Raw genomic sequence first — 5,205 nt, 5'->3', positions numbered from 1 at the left:
GAGGTTTTTTTTTTTTTTTTTTTTTATGTGTGTGTGTGTGGTTTAACTTTCTCGCTTAGATGGTCTGTGAGTGAATTACAGGACATTTAGGGAAGGTGAGGAAGCAAAATGATGAGCATCACATTCATTTATTAATGAAATAATCCTTATACTTACATTGAATTTCATTTTTGTTGCTGTTTATTTTTCCATGTGGACAAGAAAAGAGAAAGACTTTGGAGTAATTGGGAGAGGTATACTATTGTTGACCTTTCTCCAACATAAAACATTGGATTGAGGAAAGGATCACTATCTCTAACCTATAATATATGAAAAATTGTCACGTAAGTGTGAAATATTACAAAGAATTGTGGAGTACTATACCCAAAGACAAGGATGTTTTCAAGTGCATTTTGACTATACTAGAATAATTTTATTTTTAAAAAGGAAAATTTAATTGTACAATTATCACCTTTGTCATTGTTCAACCATTTCTTCATAATGACATCACAGGGTCATTCGGGAGGGGCAAGGGAAATAAGTGTCATCTAGCTCTGGTGGCATAGTGCCTAAGGCATTTGACTGCTAATCAAAAGGCTGACAGTTCAAACCCACCAGCCACTCCTCAGAAGGAAGATGGGACAATCTACTTCCATAGAGATACCACATCGGAAATGCAAGGAGGGGTCACTATGAGTTGAATTGACCCAGCAGCAGTGAGTTGTGTTTTTTTTTATGTTTATACATTTCTCATAGGCTTTCCTTTTCATATTGTTTATTATAATACTTACATAATGAATCATTTGATGGTCTACAGTGGAGATAGTTCTATTGTTTATTTGCCTTAATAAAGGTCCTTAAAACTGCAAACAGTATTCAGAGGAAATAACAATAATTGTAATTATTCTATTCTTATAAGAACAAATAGTTAAATTAAAAAAAAAAAAAAAGGAGTCAAAATGACCTTTCTGGAAGACTGAGCAGAGATCTGAATACTAATGGAATAAGTAGCTGTCATTTAAGAGGCAGGAGAAATCAATGTAGAACAAAAGAATCTGAAACTTAGATGTTCAAAACTCAATACAAATCTATAACAGTGGAAAGAAAACGTCAACTTCCTAAAAATAAAATCAGTCTATGTGGATTAAATTGTTTGCGTTTTTTAAAACTTGAAAATACCTATCTTATCCCACTTAACCTTTGCAAGTAGGGATTACAATGCTTTTCAAGGTGATTATCACACAGAACTAGGCTTTGGTTCAGCAAGGCCAAGGTAACAGCATGTTCTTGGATCATGGCATATTGCATGAAATACCACTGCGCAGGGTTGAGGGTCCATGTACTTTTTTATTTATCATCATTTGTTAAAAACTAAATAAACCAAAAGTAAACAAATAAATAAGGCTCAAATTCTTCTTTTTAAAAATGAGAAAACTGAAGCCCAAAAGGAAGGTGGTTTTTGGAAGATTACGTCCTATGGCAAAGCCAGGGTTAAATCGCAAGTTTAGAAAACCCCAGAACTGGAAATTATACTCATTTCAACATGACGATAAATTCCATGATAGAAAAGCAGTTAAGAATTAATGAGTCTCTGTTCTGTGATAGGCACTATGATACATGCTTCATATGCAGTTTTAAATCTCCCTCTAACTACATCCAGGATGTTTGAGATGTTCCTGAATATTCAAATGGAAATGGTGAATTCTAGTAAGATCAGGTCAACTGTCAAAGATCACAAAGCTTTCAGGTTGGCTGCATATCCACCAATACGACCTAAGTTTTTCTCTTTCCTAGGCCATGTTCTCTTTATGATGTCTAAATATTTGAAAAGCAAGGAGTTTTATATTACCAAACTAATCTAGAATAATATTTGTTGAAATAGTGAAGGTGATGTACTAGCATGCTTCCACAAAAGCAATCCAAATTATTACTGAAATGAATAATTAGCTGACCTTTGAACTCAAAACAAAGACACATGAAGCTTCTAAGAACAGAACACATAAAACAACGCACCCATGTTTGCTTCCCTTTTTTATGCCCAAATGATAAAAGTTCAAAGAGTTTAGGAGCGTTTCTCTGTTTCTCTTTGTACATTTTGATGCTGATCTATGGGTGACTTGCCTTCCCCACCTCCGTGGATGAATGTACTTTTTTACTTTTTTCAGTGTTCCCTCCCTTCCCCTCCTACTCTTGTTGTTGATTTTGTTATGTGCCCTTGAGTCAGACTCCACTCATAGCGACCACTCTTTCGGTTTCCCAGGTGATAACACTACGGAAGTAGATTGCCCAACCTTCCTACCGAAGGGTGGCTGCTGGGTTTGAACCGCCAACCTTCTGGTTAGCAGTCAAATGCCTTAGGCACTATACTACCAGAGCTCCCTTCCTACCCCTAGTAACCAACAAAGAAAGTTTCCTTCTACATATAAACCTTTCCTTGACTTTTTACAATAATGAACTAATACTATATTTGTCCTTCTGTGATTGACTTATTTCACTTAGCATACTGTCCTCTAAATTCATCCATGTTATATGGTGTTTTGTGGGAGCTCTGGTAGCGTAGTGCCTAAGGCACTTGACTGCTAACCAGAAGGCTGGTGGTTCAAACCCACCAGCCACTCCTCAGAAGGAAGATGGGGCAATCTACTTCCATAGTGATACTGCCTCGGAAACCCAAGGAGGGGTCGCTATGAGTCGGGTCCAACTCGATGGCACACAACAACAACATATGGTGTTTTGCAGATTCTACGTTATTCTTCAGTGTTCCAAAGTATTCCATTGCATGTATGTACTCTAGTTTGGTTATCCACTTTTCTGTTGATGGGAACATAGGTTGTTTCCATCTTTTTGCTATTGTAAATAGGGGTGTGATGAGCATGGGTGTGCATATATCTGTTCTTGTCCTAGCTCTCACTGCTTTAGGATATATACCTAGTAATGGGATTGCTGGGTCAAATGATATTCTAATTCTAGCTTTTTAAGGAATCACCATACTGTTTTTTATAATAGTTTTATCATTTGATAGTCCCACCAGCAGTGTATGGGAGTCCTGATCTCTTCACATCTTCACCAGCATTTGTTATTTTCTGTCTTGTTGAACTTTGCCATTAGTGCTGGGGGGAGATGGTATCTCATTGTTGTTTTGATTTGTATCTATCTGATGGCTAATGATCATGGGCATTTCTTCATGCAATTGCTGGTTGTCTGAACATCCTCTTTGGTGAAGTGTCTGTTCATGTCTTCTGCCCATTTTTCAATTGAATTGTTATTTAATCTTTTTTGTTGTTGAGGTGTTGGAGTTTTCTATAAATTTTAGAGATAAGTCCCTTGACAGATATGTAATTATTGACAAGTATGAAATTGTTGCTGTCATTTTGCTATGTGCTTTTTCATGGTATTTCTGATTTCTTTGTTCCATGTATTTTTCTGTGCTGAGTTTGTTTTGTTTATGAATCATGTTATCACTTCCTTCATTGTTATTGTTTTAGTATTTGCTAAACACTTGTGCCGGTCCTCTTTTTTATTTTGATGTGAAGGTTTATCCTTTTTTCATTGAGGTTACACTATGGTTTATAATTTTCTTCTTAAGTTTAGAATAGTCTGTTCTATCTTATAGTTGTCTTGACTTCCCTACCATTTAGAAGTTCTGTAACTACACAATTTTTTCCCTCTTTTTGGTTGGTAGTTGTCCTCATTTGTCAATACATCTTCTGAGGCAGATTTGTTCATTCTTCTGGAGATCCATGTTATATTCAGTATTCTTCACCAGCACCATAATTCCAAGGCATCAGTTCTCTTAGTTCTTCCTTATTCATTGTCCAGTTTTCACAGGCATACGAGGTGATTCAAAATATCCTGGCTTAGGTCAGGTGAACCATAGACCTCAAAGTGACTTCTATCCTTTTTAACACTTTGAAGAGTTTTTTGCAGCAGATTTGCCCACTCAATACATCATTTGATTTCTTCACTGCTGCTTCTATGTGTGTTGATTGTTGTGCAAGTAAAAGGAAATTCTTAACAAATTCAATCTTTTCTCCAATAATGATGATGTTGCTTATTGGTCCAATTGTGAGGATTTTTGTTTCCTTTATACTGAGGTGTAATCCATATTGAAGGCTGCAGTCTCTGATCTTTGTCAGTAAGTACTTTAAGACCACTTCATTTTCAGCAAGCAAGGCTGTCATTTGCCTATCATGAGTCTTTCTCCAATTCTGATCTTACATCCTTTTTCGTAGAGCCTAGATCCTCAGATTATTCTCTCGGTATGCAGATCGTATCAATAGACTGAAAAGATACAACCCTGACACACAACTTTTCTTGTTTTAAACCAAGCAATCTCACTTTTGAGGTTGTGTAGTTGTTAAAGTATTCGGCTGCTAAGCAAAAAGTCGACAGTTCAAACTGACTAGCTATTCTGTGGGAGAAAGATGAGACTGGCTACTTCCATTAAGATTTACAGCCTTGGAAACCTTAGGGGCAATTCTACTCTGTCCTATAAGGCCACTATGAGTTGAATTGACTCCATGGCAGTGGGTTTGGTTTGGTTTTCATATTCCACTGACCTGTTTGAACGACTGCCTCTTGGTCTATATACAGGTTCCATAAAAGAAAAATTAAGTGTTCTGGAATACCCATTATCTGCATTGCTATAAATAATTTGTTATGATTCACACAGTTTAATGCTTTTGCATAGCCAATAAAACACAGGTAAACATCTTTTTAGTACTCTCTTTTTTCAGCCACGATTCATATGACATCAGCAATGATATCCTTCATTCCATATCTTCTGAATCCAGCTTCAATTTCTGAGAGTCCCCTGTAGATGCACAACCGCTTTTAAAATGTTCTCACCAAAACTTTATTTGCATGTTGTACTAATAATATTGTTCAGTAATTCCCACATTCTGTTGGATCACCTTTCTTTGGAATGAGCCCAAATATGGAAATTTTCTAGTTAGTTGGCCAGGTAACTGTCTTCCAAATTTCTTGGCATAGATGAGTAAGTGGTTCTAGAATTTTATCTATTTGTTGAAACATTTCCATTAGCATTCCATAAATTCCTGGAGGCTTGCTTTTTGACCGTTCCTTCAGTGCAGCTTAGATGTCTTCCTTCAATACCATCAGTTCTTTACCATATGCTACCACCTTCTGAAATGGTTAAATATCAACCAATTCTTTTTGGCACAGTGACACTTCTTTTAACACTTTCTGCTAGCATAGTGGCTAAGA

The 5,205-nt window shown here is 36.4% G+C and overlaps 1 protein-coding gene across 1 annotated transcript in view; it reads right to left on the bottom strand.

Moving 5' to 3' along the window:
• Positions 1-5,205, bottom strand: part of PCDH7 (protocadherin 7) — a 598,799-nt gene that overhangs the window by 217,157 nt on the left and 376,437 nt on the right. The window lies entirely within an intron of this gene.

Source organism: Orycteropus afer, unplaced genomic scaffold (assembly GCF_000298275.1).
Source record: "Orycteropus afer afer isolate SDZICR_OR568_19922 unplaced genomic scaffold, OryAfe1.0 scaffold00514, whole genome shotgun sequence".
In the NCBI taxonomy this organism is placed as follows: domain Eukaryota; kingdom Metazoa; phylum Chordata; class Mammalia; order Tubulidentata; family Orycteropodidae; genus Orycteropus; species Orycteropus afer.
Note: the sequence above shows the minus strand (reverse complement) of the source record. Positions and strands in the feature narration are given on the sequence as shown.